The sequence below is a fragment of the Odocoileus virginianus genome, chromosome 31 (genome assembly GCF_023699985.2).
Source record: "Odocoileus virginianus isolate 20LAN1187 ecotype Illinois chromosome 31, Ovbor_1.2, whole genome shotgun sequence".
In the NCBI taxonomy this organism is placed as follows: Eukaryota; Metazoa; Chordata; class Mammalia; order Artiodactyla; family Cervidae; genus Odocoileus; species Odocoileus virginianus.
In genome coordinates, this window is record NC_069704.1 from 41,978,627 (window position 1) to 41,994,477 (window position 15,851).

Sequence of the window (15,851 nt, forward strand, 5' to 3'; positions counted from 1 at the left end):
ACACCGTGGACTGCAGCACCTCAGGCTTCCCTGTAACTATTGTCACATCCAATTCAATTTTGAAACCATAGGTTTTAATCATATGTAATTTTCACTGATATAAAAGCCTGAACCTATATTTAGGAATTCTCCTATTGGTGGATATCTAGGTTACAATTTTTTTTTGTTTTCTTTACGTAGTCACAATAAAAATTTATACAAACACGTTTTTGGTCACATTTGATCATTTCCTTAAGGTATCTTTCTAGATCTGGGTCAACAGTTATGAGCATTTTTAAGGCTCTAAATTGCTTTTTAAAAATATTGTGCAAATTTAAATTCCCACCAGCTTATGAAATGCCTGTTTCCACAGTATTCTTGCCAACACTTGAATATTATCTCATTGAGATTTTCATTGGGGTTATTTTAAATCTATAAATCAATTTAGAAAGAACTGTCTTCTTTACAATATTTATTCTTTTCCTTCAGGAAGATAGTGTGCATACATTTAATTAAATCTTGATATCTCTCAGAAAAGTTTTGCTGTTTTCTTAATGTAAATCCAACTGCTACTGCTGCTGCTAAGTCACTTCAGTTGTGTCTGACTCTGTGCGACCCCGTCCCTGGGATTCTCCAGGCAAGAACACTGGAGTGGGCTGCCATTTCCTTCCAGCGCATAAAAGTGAAAAGTGAAAGTGAAGTCGCTCAGTCGTGTCCGACTCTCAGCGACCCCATGGACTGCAGCCTACCAGGCTCCTCCGTCCATAGGATTTTCCAAGCAAGAGTACTGGAGTGGGTGCCATACATCCTACAGATTTATTATTAGAATTATTTTATTATTGTTGTTTTATTATTTTTGTTTTGTTATGTGAGTGCCACTTAAAAGTTTATATACACTTTCTAAGTTGAAGTAGAGTTGATTTACAATTTTTCAGGTGTAAATCAAAGTGAGTCAGTTACTTATATAATATATATATATAACATGTATATATCTGCACATACACACTCATATGTTCTCATGTACATCCTTCTCCATCATAGGTTATTGCAAGACGCTGAGCAGGCCCCCTGTGCCATGTGGTAGGCCCCTGCTGGTCCGCTGTTTTGTATAGAGTAGTGTGTATCTGTTTTGTACACAGTACTGAGTGTCTGTTAACCCCAGATTCTAATGTGCCCTCCCTGCTGCCCTTTTGGTAACCATGAGTTTGTTTTCTATGTCTTTGAGCCTATTTGTTTTGTAAAAAGTTCACTTGTATCATTTTCTTTAGGTTACAAATATAAATGATATCATGTGGTATTTGTCTTTCTCTTTCTGACATTCCACTTAGTGTGATAATCTACAGGCCCATCCTTGCTGCTGCAAAGGGCATTATTTCATTCTTTTTATGGTTGAGTAATATTTTATTGTATGTTCATTGTATGTATGTCCCCAGATCTTCATCATCTATTCATCTGTTGATAGACATTTAGGGTGTTTCCAGGTCTTGGTCATTGGAAATAGTGTTTCTATGAATATTGGGGTGTAAGCATCTTTCTGAATTAGAGTTTTGTCCAGATATATGTCCAGGAGGGGGATTGCTGGATCATATGGTAGCTCTATTTTTAGTTTTTTAAGGAACATTCATACTGTTCTCCATAGTGGCTGTCCCAGTATACATTCCCACCCGCAGTGTAAGGAGGGTTTCCTTTTCTCCCCACTTTCTCCAACATTTATTATTTGCAGCCATGCAGACTAGTATGAAGAGATACCTCATTGTTATATCTTCTTTTTTTCCCAAAGTGTGTCCTATAAGTATTTGATCCTCCTGATGCTCTGTGAAAAACAAAAGATTCTATATTCAAATTGGTGTGGGAAGGGCTATGAACTTAACTTGGAAATTTTCATGACACATCCAGGAAAGCTTAACACATCCTGTTGTAAAGAAACTTGTTTAACATTATTTATTACTCCACCCAGAACATCTCAGAATTTATTTGATTAGGGACTATCTTTTTATGTAAAAATAAAAATTTTAACACTAATTCTATTATCACTCAGTAGAGCTGATCTTCTGAGAAGCCTAATGTTGTAGAATGACAAATGGCCTCAGTTCTTCATTCCTCCCTGTAGCTATGCCCTTTGCCATGTAACTCTGGGGTACACTTCTACCCTGACCCTTAACTTGGCTGTGTGACTTGGCCCTTGGGACGTGAGCTAACACAGAGCACATAGAAGCTTTAAAAGGGTGGCTGGTAACTGTTTCATCTTCCGTATTTGTGATAAAGACACGACAAGTGTACCCAGGTAGAAAATGATATACTTGTGGCACAGCTGAGTTACACCATTTATCCCAGTTGAAACAACACAAGGTCACTCAAAAAACAGCCAGTTCTCTTTATGAAAGTGAGCCCAGGCAAGACCAGAAGAACCACTCAGTAAGACTTCAGACTTATCAGTTAAGTAATTTCTGGTTGTCTGAAAGCACTGAGATTTGGGGTTCCTTGTTACATAACATTATTATGGCAATAGATAACTGATCCATCAATCTTAAAGCAGGTATGATGAAGGCAGTTAGTTTAAGCTTGATAGTCTTTATTAAGAAATTCCCTTTCATTTCTATTTTTCTAAATGCTTCTAGTCAAAATTGTTGTTGAAAAACTTTTGGGCAGTCATTGAGATTATTTTAAGCTTTTCTAATTGAGCCTACTGATGTAGTTTTTATATTAATAGGCTTCCTATTAATAAGCTGTCCTGGCCTTCCTAGGATGAGTCATTCTTGGTAGCAGTTGATCATTCTTTAAATGTACTATTGAATTCCATATGCTAATATTCTCCTCAGGGATTTAGCATCTCTATTCATAAATGAAATTAGTTTGTAGTTTCCTATTTTGGCCCATCCTTTTCAGTTTTGGTATAAAGCATAAGCCAACTTTATAAAATGACTCAGTTAGTTTTTAGTCTTTGCCTATGTTCTGAATCAATTTGTATAATAGTCTGCCTAAGAATTCACCACTAAAGCCATCTGGTCATTGAATCTTTTTGATAATTTGTCATTTCTATGATAGCTTTTAATTTTAAGTTTTCCCCCTTATTATTGGTCTTTTCTTACTTATTTTTAATTACACTTTGGGAAATTCAAATTACTTTAATAATAGCCAATAATATACTGCCCACCTACAACTGCAGGAGACATAAGAGACATGGGTTCGATCCCTGAGTCAAGAAAATCCCCTGGAGGAGAGCATGGCAACACACTCCAGTGTTCTTGCCTGGAGAATCCCATGGACAAAGGAGCCTGGCAGGCTACAGACCATTGGGTTGCAGAGAAGATACTCAAGTATGCTTGCAATATATATCCTGTACTTTGTCTGTTTTTGGAAGCTGCCTTTCAATCATCTGGGAACACAGTCTGATATAATTAACTAAATAAATAAACACAGATCAGGCCATTTGTCTAAGTAGCTACAACTTAATATCAGACTTTAAGTGAGTTTGTATCTTAATGCAACCTAGTATTTCTGCATGCAATGGTATGGTTACATACATGTGTGGCCACCATATTTTCTAATTTTTTTTTGGTGGGGAGAACCTTTTGTCTACAGTTTGATGTACTTTTTTCTGGCTGGGAAAGCGGGGTTAGAAAAGTAATCTGGATTTATCAGTGTTAAAATTTTGAATGCTTGTCCATGATTTGTGTTCATCATGTTAGAAAATACCTGAAATTAGAACTCTTTGGAAAATCCTAGAATTTCACCATCATGTAGATTGGCCTAAGTTATTCATGGTTATTTGAGATTTAATAGACAATGTGTGGGAATACCTCTTGCTGACTTGGCCTATGTCCTCAATGGCCTCATGAGAAGATGAGGCAGGGCAGGCACTTACTAGCCACAGAGCATGATTGGCTCTGTGTTCTGGTTTCTCTGGATTCTGTTGTCTCTATGACATGCTCAACTCCCAGGTTTCAGGCACCTTATTTTATTAGCATCAAGAATAAATATTTATACAGTGCTTATTATGCACCAGGCACTCCTGATAACATTTGCCATCCCCATTTTGCAGTTTAGGAAAGGAAGGCACAAAAAGATTGCAAAATTTGCCCAGACTTGCCAGCATGTGAGTATTCATGTTCAGATTCAAACCCAGGTGGTACGTCTCCCTGGGCTGCACTGTAAGCCTCTATGCAATTCCCCCCACCCCGCCACCATTCTTTCTCATTTTGTCTTATTTTTCTACCTGTTCACCAGAGTGTTTGGCTCCATTGGACTTAATTAGTGTTGATCCTATAGATTTATTTCTAGATGAGGATAGAAAAGACAAACAGAAAAAAAAGTCAAAGTGGAAAGAGTAAATGGATGACAGAAAACAATTCATGGATCCTGATTTGAGACTGTGACTAACCCCAGCTCTAAAAACTGGACATAACAAAGTATCTATCTTAAGGTGTGATTCTGAAGATTTTCTGAGCAAAGGCTCTGATATATCACTAACATTCAATGGATACTAGTTAATCATAGAAAAGGATGATGATGGTGGTGATGAATGATGACCATAAAATCAAGCTTCTGGCACCATCTCTGTGACCTTGCTCAAGTCACTTTGCTTCTCTGGGTCCCTGTTTCTTCATTTGTTCTTTGGAAGATGGGACTTCTTGGTGGAGAAGCTGAGTGAGATTAAGAGTGGGAATGGTGTCCATAGTGACTTATACATACTGGTAAGTATAATCAGGGCCATCAGGGCTACGGTTGACAGATGGAACAATGAGAAAACAAAGCAAAATAAAATAGAATGTCTAGTCAAATCTGAATTTCAGATAAGCTATGAATGCTTACTTATCATAAGCATGTCCCAAACATTGAATAGGACATACTTACACTAAACAATTAACTGTTATTCGAACTCAGTTCTCCAGGTTTCCTGCCTGGTCTAGTGTCCAGATTTTCCAGATTAGAAAGTTGATGTAAATTGGTGCCAGGCCAAGTTGTTCCCTTAAGTCAAGGATCTGAGTTTGAGAATCTCCTTCTTCCCTACCCTATCTTCTTTCTTCTTTGGGCAAATGGGATAGAGCAACTAAATGGGGAAATTTGTTTGTCATAAATTAGCAAGAGAAGAACTTCTCCAGATTCAATAAGACAATTATTATATCTTGAGGAAAGAACAATCGATTGTTCCAAACAAATGCTCCAGTTTGTGATTTCACGGAAATCTGTGTCTCTAACCTGCTGTAGTTGTTAAGTCAGAAGTAAATATGTTCTTAATAACTAACTGGTATTTATTGAATGTACAATACCTTGCCTGCTAAGCTTAAATGGAATGCACTGTTAATTAAAACTATCTCTGTACCAAGTCCTCTTGGGAAAATACATTACAAACACTTTGACTTGAGAGTTTTTTTTCACCCTCACTTCCCAACTGAGCCCCTCTTGGTAAATTTTAATATGATCTGTTTGGAGGCCTGCAGGTGTTTTTACTGGGCAGTTTTCATCCTGCTTAGGGCTATGAAAACCTCACTTACTGATTCAGACTTGAGAACTCATCAGAGAGACCCCAAGCTGAAGCTATGCGCTTGATGCTTCAAAGCTTGCTCTGGCCACTTGGAATAGTTGGGGTTGCATCTGAATTTGCCAACTGGTTGGCTGTTCAGACCAAACCTTTCACTTTGCCTCTTGGAGTTTGAAGAATTTTCCAAACTGTGACATAAATGTCACCAATCAGATCTTTGGTGATAGGTCAGAAAAGAGGCTGGGCAAGATTCAGAAGCACAGGCTGACCTTGACTTGTTCAGTGGGTCTCAACAGGTGCCAGTCCTACTGCTGTATGAACCCCCAATTTGGTGCTGCTTAGAGACAGCTTTTGTTTATTTATCTGCTTATTTGTTTTCTCATTATTCCACAAGTATTTGGTGTCTGTGTGTCTAGTGGACCTGAAATCTCATGAATACCGTGACTGGGGAGATAAAGTCCCAGTCCCAGCTGTGTCACTTGCAGACGCACAAATTCACATTTATGCAATTCAAGCAGTCATTTCACTCCCTTGAGTTTGTTTCCTTTTCTGCAAAGTGAGGATAGTGTCTTCCCTACAAATCACTGAATGGTTGTGAAGTTCAAATGAGACGATGTATGCACAAACCCTTTCAAAGTCAAAAGAATCATCATAGAGATGTGTATTTTCCCCGATGGCTGGTCACCATGGTTCCTGCGAGTTCCCCAGCACCCATCAGATGTGCAGCGCTGCAGGGCACTGAGGACCAGGGAGTGAAAGCCTGTGAGGACCTGGGCAAGGTGGGTGGGCCACGAGGACGGGCAGCTCAGCCTCCCATAGTCCCCTCAGGGGGAGAGCCAGCCGAATAATTAATAAAGCCGGATTGTCTTTAGGGATATAGAGACTAGGAAACACTTGCAAAGACCTCAGCTCATTTGATTTGTGCAGCATTCCTAGGAGGATGGCAGGCAGGTTTTCCTTCTCATATTATGGCTCAGGAACTGAACTGCAGGAGAGGAACGTGACCAGTCCAAGGTCACGCTGTGTACAAGTACCCTGACCACGGCTAGCTGCACGTATTTCCTGTATATTCAAGACAGCAGTCTGTTCTCCAGGCTGAGAACCCTAGCATCTGTCTCACCCAGACTCTGGGGAATGTGTTTACTGGGGGTCAGGAGCCTCCGAACCAATCAGTCAGACCTGTTTTGTGGTGCGGAGCTTAGTGAGTGAGCCTGGCTGCATTTCAGCACCCGCAGGCCTTGGTGGGATGCTCTTGTGCAGGACATAAAGAGAATAAGAGTAAGTGGTGGTCTTAGGTGGGTGGGGACTGGCTAGGCTTGGTTGTCCCTGAGGCAGATCACTGGGGCCACTGACCTTCTTAGGACAATCTGAGATTTCCCTGATGGCATGTTTGTCTCCACAGTGCTCTCAGAGGGTGCAATAAAAAGTCAATAAACGATTGCAGTGGGAAGCTGTAAGCCAGCTCTAATGACTTGGGTGTGTGTATATTAAGGGTCAATGTAATTATAATTCCAAGATAATGGCAGGGGGGGAACACTCAGCAAGGTTTTGTGCTAATGTTGCTGATTTTCCCATTCATCACATAGATTCATCACTGCTGGACTCAAGAATACAACTTTCTCCACATTCCTCCTTACAGTAATGGGTGTTCCGAGGTAGGGCTGGAGGGTGGGGCTGGAGCATCTAAGTCTGCCCTGCATGTTACCAGGACCGCTGAGTTTTGCCTTTCCTGTCCCTGACCCTTCTTCTCCAGTGCTAGCTCTGTCACTACCAACACCAGGTCTCTGGCTGCCCTGCACTCTCTGGCCCTCAAATTCTCCATCTTGAAAATGAAATGGATAAGAGTGATTTCCAAGGGTCCCTGTAACTCTGAGCTTCTTAGAACTACTGTAGCATCCAAGAAATGCCAGATCCAGGCCTACAGGGTGGCCTAAGAGACAAAGACGAGATGCAAATTGAATGAAGAGTGTGGTTTTCAGTTTCGCTAGTTGCCTTTGCTTCAAGGGCTCAGTGGTGGTATCAGACTCCTGGCTCCTACATGGGGGAGCACTGACATGGAACATTTCTGTCATTGCAGAAAGTTCTACTGGGCAGCTCTCAGGATAGTCCTGGGAGGAAGCTAGCAGGTGACAGGGTGCCTGGGCACAGGATGGGGGAGAGCAAGGAGGTCTGACATCTGGTGAAGACTGGTTTATCATCCTGGAATTACCTTTTAAAGTTTGATGTTAGTTGCTCAGTTGTGTTCAACTGTCTGCGACCCCATGAACTTTAGCCCGCCAGGCTCCTCTGTCCATGGGATTCTCCAGGCAAGAATATGGGAGTGGGTTACCGTTTCCTTCTCCAGGGGATCTTCACGACCCAGGGATAGAACCCAGGACTCCTGCATTGCAGGCGGATTCTTATCCACTGAGACGCCAGGGAAAATGTTGCATGTTAGCAACAAACCAAAGTATTGTCTAAGTTCCTCTTTTTTCTCAAAGGGAGTTATGGATGGCCTATTTCTTCCTGCCCTCCCCTCCCCTTCCCACTCCCAAGCCTCTTACTCTACATAGGGATTGCCAAATTCAGCAAATAAAAATACAGGATTCCCATTTAAGTTGGAACTTTAGATAAGCAGTAAATCCTTTTCTTTATTATTATTAATTTTCATCAGAGTACAGTTGCTCATTGGTATCTGGCTACAGCAAAGTGACTCAGCCATACATGTACATATACCCCCGCTTTTTTGAATTTCCTTCCTATTTAGGTCACCCCAAAGCACTGAGTAGAGTTCCCTGTACTATACAGTCAGTTCTCATTAGTTATCTACTTAATACAGAGCAGTGTATATATATCAATCCCAGTCTCCCAGTTCATCCCACCCTTTTTCTCCCTTCGTTTCCATATGTTTGTTCTCTACATCTGTTTCTCTGTTTCTGCTTTGTAAATAAGTTCATCAGTACTATTTTTTCTAGATTCCAATAGAAGTTACATTATATGATTGAATCCTTTTTTTTTTTTTTTTTAGTATAAGTATGTTCCAGGTAATATTTAAGGCATACTAACACTAAAAATTTATTTGTTGTCTATCTGAAATTCTAATTTAATTGGTTGTCCTCCTGTGTGTATCTGGCCACCCAGCCCTCATCACTTCCCATGTGAGGCCTCATGGGATGTCAGGCCTAGGGTCACAGGCCTGGGGACAGGTGTGGATGTGCATCCACATTTTGCATATGTATTGGTGGGTGCCAATCATGTGACAGGGAGGGGTGTGAGCAGAGGAAACACAGACACCCGCCCAGGCCTAAAGGCTCTGCATCTGCGTACACTGGGTGGGCGGGGATAAGGGGCCAGCGCTGCGGGTCTCCTGCTGTGCTTCTGCCAGGGACCATGTGTCTTGATTCCCCCAAAGTGAGCAGAGGAGATTTACTGCTTGATTTGTCGGTTACGGAAGGTTTGACTGGATTGTTTTCCCCATGAGTGTGCCCAGCTGGCATATACATATATCTCACCATCCCTGAGGGCACACGGGAGGGTGTGGGAGGGTGCTCACCACTCAGGAAAAGCCGCCTCGGGGGCCCCTCTTCCTCCTTGAGTCCCCTGGGGGTCCTGCCACTGGAATCATCCAGCCCGGCTCCGTATGTTCTACTCTGATCTCCGTTCAGTCTCCTGGCTTTGCCTCGGGCTGTGTGTATGGGTCCACTTCCCAGGTGGCTCAGTGGTGAAGACTCTGCCTGCCAATGCAGCAGACACCAGAAATGTGGATTCGATCTCAGGGTGGGAAAGATCCCCTGGAGGAGGGCATAGCAAACCACTGCAGTATCCTTGCCTGGAGAGTCCCGTGGACAGAGGAGCCTGGAAGGCTACCAGTCCACGGGGTCCTGAAGAGTTGACATGACTGAGCATCTGAGCATGCGCATGCACGTGGTTATAGGGGCCGGGGGCTGCAGGCTGGAAAGCAGTAGACCAGGCTGAGCTGCCAGCAGCCACTCCTGGTCCTGAGTGTTCCCCTCTCCCTCTCCCCGACTCCCTTTTCTTCTCTCTGCCCCAGTCTGACGTTGGAAGGAGGTTGGGAACAGTTCAGTCCAACCTCGGTCACTCTTTCAGGTCCATCTGTCCTGCCTTCTGGTTTCCTTTGGCCCCATGGATGTTGAACTGACCCTGAAAATGATTCTCCCCGTGGTGCCCCACCACCCCTTTACTCCATTACAGGAATCTCTGCTTCCGCTTTCTGTATGTACTGCAGCCCAGATACCTGATATCCATCTTAGCCTTGCCTCCTTTCCTAGACACTGTCCCTTCCTGCCGTCACTTTCTCACTTGCCTTTCCACTTCCCTGATCACTTCCTGTTTGGTAGTTTCTGCTGCAGCCCCACAGCCTCCAGGAAGCCCTTGCTGGCCATGCGGCTGTCATATCCCTCCCGCCTCTGGACACCAGGAGCCCCTAAGACCTGAACCATGTCCACATGGTCAGCATTGGCTGCTTCAGCCTTCGCTACCAGTGTCAGCCTGCCCCCTCCTCAGCCACCTCAAGGACCCTGAAAGGACTCGTCTGATACCTTCCATATTTCTGGTACCAGGTCTAGTGTGCCTTCTGCCCAGAATTGGGTGGTGAAATAACCAAAGTCTGGGAAGACCCACACAGGGCCTTCTAGTCGTGCCAGGAAGATGGCTCTGCCCTCCCCTCCTGGGCCAGGGTGGGCAGGATGCTGCCACACTGGATCATCTCATAGGTCACAATTTTATTCAAGTCTGTTTAGTTGCTAAGTCGTGTCCGACTCTTTTGAAACCCCATGGACTGTAGCCTGCCGGGGTCCTCTGTTCATGGGATTCTCTAGACAAGAACACTGGAGTGGGTTGCTCTTTCCTTCTCCAGGGGATCGTCCCGATCCAGTGATTGAACCCACATATCCTGCATTGCAGGCTGACTCTTTAACACTGAGCCACCAATTTTAATTATCAATGTGTATACTTGTAGCTGAAGAGCATCATTTCCAGGTGAAACAATAGGCAGAACCGTGTCACTGACCAGCCGTCACTGGCACAGAGAAGAGGGAGGAGGACTGAGAGCCGGTCTGCCTCATCCCCTGCCTCCAAAAGGGTCCTGCAGAAGGGGGTTAGAGCCGCCTGTGGAGACAGCCAGTGCCCCTCTACCCTGTAATATTCGGGGATTTGTTCCTTGCCATCCTGGAAGTTTCTTTGTGCATGCTTGACAGTTTAGTTAAAATATGACATTGCCTGTTTGTGCTCTATTTCCCTTTCAGTGTCTTGTCCTAAATGATAATGTGGGGGTACTTATGACAACTCACGGGGGGCCCACCTCTCCTCTTCTTTCTTTCTCAGAGCCCCAGCTGCTGCCTCGGTGGAGGCTCCGGCCGTGACTGCGGCTGTCTTGTTTCATGTCGGCCCTGGGCCTCATCCTGGACTGTAAACATCAAACTCATCCTTGACAGGCTGTGACATCCTCCAAGGCTGGAGACATTTTTTAGCTGTCAGGGAGGACTGGCTGACAGGTCTGCATCTCAGAATGTTTGCTGGGCTCTGGCACATCTTTCTAGGGGCTGAGGAGACACCCCACCCACTCCAGGCCGTTGGTACCTGTGAATCTCTGCTTCACTGTTCTTTACTGGAGGCTGGGCTGTTCCCTGAAAGAGCTGGAGTTTGCAGGAGCCTTTGGGTAAAGCATAGCTAACAGCTCCCTTTCTCTCGGTGGCCTAATATATGCTTGTCCTCTGCAGAAAGTCTGAGAGCAGAATCTGGTCAGCAGCATGACCACATCAGATCCATCCCACCTGGGAACCAGTTCACAGTGCTTGGCAGCATGCAAAGCCTTTCTTGATGCATCAGTCTCTCTGTGTCTGCAGGAGGGTCTGGTGCCCTGCTAGATCTAGGCTGTATATAAAAGTTGGGACCAGGGACTTCCCTGATGGTCCATTGGTTAAGAATCCACCTGCCAATGCAGGGGACGGAGGTTTGATCCCTGGTCCAGGATAATCCTACATGCTACGGAGCGACTAAACCTGGTGCCATAACTACTGAAGCCCGCAGGCTCTAGAGCCCATGCTCCTCGACAGGGGAAGCCACTGCAGTGAGAAGCCCCTGCCCTGCAACTAGGGAGTGACCCCTGCTCTCTGCAGCTAGAGAAAGTCTAGAGCAGCAACAGAGACCCTGTGCAGTCAAAAAGAAATCAATAACTGCTACAAAACAGGGCTCCCCTGGTAACTCAGACAGTTGAGAATCTGCCTGCGAGGCAGGAGACCTGGGTTCAATCCCTGGTGTGGGAAGATCCCCTGGAGAAGGAAATGGCAACCCACTCCAGTATACTTGCCTAGAGAATTCCATGGACAGAGGGGCCTGGCGGGCTCCAGTCCATGGGTTACAAAAAGTCAGACATGGCTGAACGACTAATACTTTCAACTTTCAAGAATCAATAATACTGAAAATGATATTTTTTTCAGTTCTTGCAATCCAACAGGCTTGTAACTGTTTTCCACATGTCAACTCGTTTATTCCTGACAATAAACTGACAGTGCGGGCACTATATTGTGCCCATTTTAAGAGGAGGAATTGAAGGCACAGAGAAGTCAGCCCTTTGCCCAAGATCACTAGCTGGGAAGAGGCAGGACAGGGCTTTGAACTCAGGCAGCCTGGCTCCGGTGTATTCTATGGCCACCCCAGCAATTCTTGCCCCGTTATTTTGCCAAGTTGTCATGAAGTTCAAATGAGCTGATGGATGATAAAGCACTTGGAAAAGCATAGAATTATTATGCAAGCACAAGGTGTTTTATGAACAGCTGGCTCCTTCACCAGATACTGGAATGACAGTTGGATTTGACTTTTTAATTAATTTGAAGGCAAGTTTGTCAGGTGGAGGCAGAGAATACAGGTTCAATCAGACTTTAAGAACATCCTTGTCTTTCCCGATGCCTCCCGACTGCTTTGATTTCCTCCCTGCTAAATTCCTGAGCCCTGATCTATTAAGAATTTCCATTGGGTATAGAGTTAAACAGTGATGTGGAGTCATAGAATCATAGAGAGAAACAGCCTTTCAGACCACTGATCCATTCAGTCTAGGAAACAGCTAACCTGCCTTAAGAACTCTCTGTGCATCTGTCCTTCATGACTTTTCCTAAACTCTAGCAAAGTTTATTTTAGATGTATTATTTGTATAATATATATGTATATGTATATATCTTCCAGCAAAGATTGTCTACCCCCAAGCTCTCAGGGAGAACTAACAAGCAACTTCAGCATGAAAGTGGGTGAGTCAGGGGGTAGATCTGGTCTTCTTACTTTTTCAACAGTCCCATACTTTTCTTGAGTGCCTCCTGGATTCTGCTCCCAGGACGAAAGATGAAATATCCAGCAGTGTACACAAACTTTATCTTAGAATCATATCCTCTTTTGCAGGGGGAAAGAGGGTATGGTTGGCAGAATTAGAGATTGGCTTTCCTTGACTCCCTGGTTAACTTGACTTGTCCTTGGTCTGTTCTCACTGACTTTTGGATTTCTACACCTTGTCTGTTTCACTTTTCAAGAGCATCCTTTAAGTTTCACCTTAAGGGTGTTGCTCTGGGACCCTGTTCCTGCTTGCCTTTCTTCAGATTTATCATGTCTACTTGTCGAGTTTTCTTTGCTGTCCAAAAGTTGGTAATATGATGCTTTGCAAAAGACAGCAACAACAGCATGCGTGAATCAGCCAGAATGACCTTAAAGACAATATATTTGGCTCTATCTGTGATTTGTGATCATTCTTATCACCCACATGTTCTAAAATCTAAACACTTTGCTGGAAACCTGTGAGGTCATAGATATCTATTTTGCAAAAAAACATCTGTTCTTTTCCTTTTCAGCTCTGGAAAACTATGCTAAAGGCCACAAGGGAATATAAATCTTAAAATATATAAAGAGTCTTTTAATGTTTATAATAAATATATAAATATAATTTTGAAATGAAGACTACAAGCTGAGTTTCTACCATGTGCCAGACAGTGCTGGACATGTTATAGATTTCATTTAGTTTCATAACATAGAATTGATCAGAATGTAAGGATTACACAGATGTGCAGCTTAACAATCAAGAGTCAGTACTTTGGGTAAAATGACCATTCAGTGTTTGTCTGAGGACCACTGGCTTTGGCTTTTCTAGGAGTCATGTGTGGCTGTGAGAGTTGGGTCATAGAGGAGACTGAGTGCTGAAGAACTGATGCTTTCAAATCAATTCTGGAGAAGACTCTTGAGAGTCCCTTGGACATCAAGGAGATCAAACTGGTCAATCCCAAAGGATATCAGCCCTGAATATTCATTGGTAGGACTGATGCTGAAGCTGAAGCTCCAATACTTTGGCCACCTGATGTGAAGAGCTGACTCATTAGAAAAGCCCGTGATGCTGGGAAAGATTGAGGGCTGGAGGAGAAAGGAGTGACAGAAGATGAGATGGTTGGATGGCTTCACCAACTCAATGGACATGAGCTTGAGCAAACTCTGGGAAATAGTGAAGAACAGGGAAGCCTGGTGTGCTGTAATTCACGGGTTGCAAGGAGTTGGACGTGACTGAGTGACTGAACATCGGCTCCTTCTGATCAAACAGTGAACACAGACACGTCATCACACTGAAGGTGACGGAATCAGTGGGGTGTTGACATGTCTTACACAGTACCTGCCACTGATATGAAGTAGAACAAGCAATAAGAGGAGACCTGGAGCCTTGGAGAATCACATGTGTAATCCACACTTTCATTCAGCCCTAAACATTGTTTCAGGTCAGCAAGCATGATTGGAGAACTAGTGATTTGCTTGATTCTGTTTCAGCTACTAGAGAGACAGAGAAGGATCTAGAGTAAAGCAGAAGTCTTCATATCCCCGCTAAAGGGTTCTATAAGTATAGAAGAAACAATAGAAATATACATAAATTTTTAAATGTAGACAAGCAGAAGGGACAGATAAGTAGGACATAGAAAAAATGCTTTAGAATATGGACCATTCAAGAATATAAATAAAATTCAATGGATCAAGGTGGCCACATTTCAATGAATCAATGAATCAATGTTTCTAGCACTGTACTAAGTGCTATTGGAATTGCCAAAGCTATAACAGGAGGCCTTGTTCCTAAAAGAATTTGCATCTGGAGAGAGGGACAAAATGCACAGTGGACATCAAGTTGCAATCACCTGTGCAAGTGCTGGACTTGGGAGCACAGGCTGTAAAAGGCAAAAGGGCGTTATTTCAGGGTTGATGTCCCTTTAAATTCCTCCTCTGCTCCATTTCTGTGCATAGCTCCTTGACTGGCATGATATGCTCCTCCTGAGCACAACCAGGAAGTCATGGTAGGAGGCGTGCTCTCAGAGCCACCTGCCACATCCTAGGGGGACTCAGGGTGGCTGACGAGCTCCACCGCTCATCCTTAGTTAGAAAAGCCACTAAAAACGCCAGCAGAGAGCCCTGCCCCAGGGCTGCACTGCGCCTGTTTGCTAATGCGACTTGCTTGGGTTGATTGATACTTGTTTCGCAGTTCCTTCCGTCAGCTTTCTCTGGTACAGCCATCTGTTTTCTACCCAACGAGAGACACACTGGCTCTGATCCTTGCCTGATGTGCAGTGAAGATGACTTAATGGTGGGTTGGGGGTTTGAACTGGGGCTTGGAAGTGATGTACTTTTGGCATTGAGTCGCCCCCAGGGAGAAAGCAGCCATCATGGGCTGGCAAGACTTCTTGGACTTTGGGTTATATTATCTGAGATTCAGGGCTAAGGTTAGCAGAAACTGATCCAGAATCTCTCTTGATGCTCCTACAGCTTCTGGGATGCTCATCTTCTTTCCTTAGATATATTCATCAGGGCTTTTCACCCCATAGCCCATCTACCTGGGTGTTTTGATGTCTGTCCACTGGGAAAATTCACCCCTTTCTTCTTTGGCAATAATTGTGTAAAGAACATTATCCTGGGAAGAGGAAACAAGAAACTAAGGTATAACTGCATTCATAGAGCTTATAGTCTTGATTGGAAACATACACAAACATACTGTGTGTATGTATATGTATATAAGATCTGAGGAAAATGCAGGAAAGTTTATGATGAAATTAAGGTTTAAATTGTGTTACCAATAGTAGCCCCAGGAAAGAAAGCATTTAAAATGGTCAATAGAGTTTGAAATCGTCAGGAAAGTCTTTAAAAGGGAAGCAGCTCATGATGTGAGTCTTCAGGCCTGAATCGTATTTGGATAAACTAAGCCACAAGGGATGAGTGGAGAAAAATCAATTTAACACATACATTATTGTTGTTCAGTTGGTAAGTCATGCCTGACTCTTCTGTGAACCCATGGACTATAGCCTGCCAGGCTCCTCCTCTGTTCATGGGACTTACCAGGCAAGAATACTGGAGTGGGTTGTCATTTCCTTCTTCAGGGGTTCTTCCT